Source organism: Desmodus rotundus, chromosome 7, assembly GCF_022682495.2.
Source record: "Desmodus rotundus isolate HL8 chromosome 7, HLdesRot8A.1, whole genome shotgun sequence".
Taxonomy (NCBI): domain Eukaryota; kingdom Metazoa; phylum Chordata; class Mammalia; order Chiroptera; family Phyllostomidae; genus Desmodus; species Desmodus rotundus.
In genome coordinates this window covers 25,640,545-25,643,453 of record NC_071393.1, presented here as the reverse complement: position 1 = coordinate 25,643,453, position 2,909 = coordinate 25,640,545, and positions in this window count along the sequence as shown.

Genomic DNA, 2,909 nt, shown 5'->3' with positions numbered 1-2,909 from the left:
TCAAAGACCCAGAACCAAGAATTATCCCTGTAAATGTCCTATTGCCAGAAGGGCAACTTCCTAGGAACATGGAGAGCCCTTCTGAAACAAGGCCCACAGTCTCCTCTAAGGGCGGCAGGGAGAGGGGGGCGGGGAGGGGGGGGGTTCCATGGTGTGTTAGATGGATTGGTACAGATTGTTAAATTTTCAGGAAGGTTGCCAGTCAGCTGTTAAACACAGCCATGACTAAAAGTTAAATTATATAAACTTGCAATTTAAATTATGTTTAAAAACAAACCTCATCACTTCCTAATTAACTACTAGCCTCCCAACCACCAACCCTGCAGGACAGCCCACAGCTCCCAGAAGAGAACACAGGGACATGAAAGGAGGATGGAAAGGCTAAATGGCAAGCTACCTACTCTCCATCTCCCCACTCAGGGCATCACAACAGGAGCTTGGAATGAAACCTGGTGAGAGTATTTGCACCATAGAAATGGGCAAACACTGCCACTCAGGGCTTAGGGAAGAGAGGGGAGCCCTTGTTCCACACTGACCAGCACGCCGCTGCCTGGAGGGGGTGTGGAGAAAGAGGTTGTCTTCCTGCCAGAGAGGGGCTGAGGGACTGGCGGACAGGAGAAGAATCCTAAGGCACTTCCCCCATGAGTTTATCTCATTTCATCCTTGACCAAGTATCACACAGGGCACTGGGGTGAGACTGAGTGTGACTCGGTAGGGACACCAAGCCGGGAACCCCATCTAATTTGGAGGGGAGTCTGAAGAGCCCTGTTTCAAGCTCCGGTCCTTGAGATTCCCCTTATCTTTCGGTAAAATCAACTTCTTTCTTCTGGCAAGCAAGAAAGGCAAATACAGTCAGGCAGTCTTCCTTGTCTCTCCTGATGCCTAGAATATCTTCCCAGAACCAAACGGCTCTGCGTTGAGTTTAGAAGAAGAGAGGACAGGATTATGAAGTATAAAAAGAAGGAAGTGTGCGAGAAGTTTGCAATTTTCTTAGGGAAGTGACTGCCCAAGTAAATAATTTTGTTGAAGGGAAAAGAACGTTGAGACCAGTCCATCAGTGAAGAGCACTTTTTTACCCATTATCTTCTCCCCATAAAGGATCCACTCTTCCCAGAGTCCCCTGGGGCTGTGGGACAGGAAGACTGCCCAGATGCCCACAGCTCTCCAGGGGCCCCTCTTCAATGGAGATTCATGGGGCTGAAATTCATTATGTGAATGAGTAAGACATGGCTGTTTATGCTCTGTAAATGAAAGGGAGAGTGTGCATGTGGGGGGATTGTGTGTGAGAGAGAGGAAGTTCAAGTTTACAAAGGCCTTGTGTGTCTGGGTGTTTAAAGAGGGCCTATAATTAAAGAAAAACTCAGACAACCAAGGGCAATCATAAGCCACTTATATAGGGCAAGCAATTGTTTTCCTATACCCAGCAGTTTTAATGGTGGGTTACCAGGTTTCCAAAGACATTTTACTTTCACTCTTGACAAGGGCTGCAGCATGTCAATCAAGCTTCCCCTTCCCCAGTGACAGCCCAACTGTCGCACCCTTGAGCACGGAAACCCGACGTGTGGACTTTCTCAAAGGCACTAGCACACATTGAGCACTTACTCTGTGCTAAACGCCGCACCAAGACTTTCCTGCACATTAGCTTGTTTAACGCTTGTCTCTCCCCTCTTGGGAAGCTGCAGTTCTAGTCAATCGCTGTGCCAGGGGCTCCTAACCAGGCATCGAGGATCTAGTATCTGCTGGAGTAGAGCACGCAGCGCATGAGAGCAGCGGTCACCCCATTTGCAACACTGATCTAATTCTCTGACTTCATTTTCTCACCTGTCAAAAGCGGAGGGACTGACCTGTCAGAGGTCTTCAGTCACAGACTGCATTAGAAATCTCTGGTCTAGAAAAATATCTAAGATCACTTCCAGATCCAATATTGCATGACTGTGTGCGGCCTGTGGAAGGCTGTATAGCTTGATAATGAAGAACCCAGACTTGGAGGACCCAGACGTGCGTCCTGGCTCCACCAACCTCAGCTGTGCAGTCCAGTGAGTCCCCAAAGCCTCAGCTTCTCCATTACAAAAATTAGCATAATAATACTACCCATCTCTATAGTTATCATAAGGACTAAATGAGTTAATACCTAAACGGTGCTCAGAAGTGCTTAATACGTAAAACGTTATCTAGCAGTGCTGTTACCATTCTCATTTTCTTATTCTTCTTCTTATTATTATTATTACCACCAAGCCTTGCTTGGCCCTCCAGGATGACTGCCATCATCACCTTCTGAAGTTTTCTGGTATTTCTAACAGGGAAGGGAGGAGAGCTCATGGGAACGTCCTCTCCCAGCTTTGCTCATAGGTTTCCAATGTTACTTTGGCAGCCCTACGCCCATATTTGGACTCTATAATTGGCACCCTCTTGTTTTCTCTGTCCTCCATGATCTTTGAAAAATAAAAAGCAACTGCTTCTCCCAAAGAAAGAGTGGGGGCCTAGCCCATGCTGAGAAATCTGAACACCTCAGCTGGGCCTTTGATGCCCCTCAACAGCTAGGCTGACCTCTTCCTGCCCTTCAGGTCTCAGCCCCAGTGCCACCTCCTCAGAAAGGCCTTCCCAGGCCCCCCGAATGAAGAATCCCCAAATCACAATCGTGATTCCATGTTTTACTTTCTCCATAGCACTTACTTCTAGTTAACCCTATTTTGTTCACTTGAACCTTGACATTGGATTGGCTGTCTTTCCCTTCTCTCCCAGTGAGAATGAGAAGGGGGCCTTAGGGGTGTCATTCACTCTTGTGGCCCCCCAGGCCTGGCACAGTGCTCTGCATTGATGCCTACTGAATGGGCTCCAGTTCTAATCTCAGCTCAGTCACCCGCCATCTCCTAGGAAAGTTCAGAATGCCTAACACACTGCTCCCATAA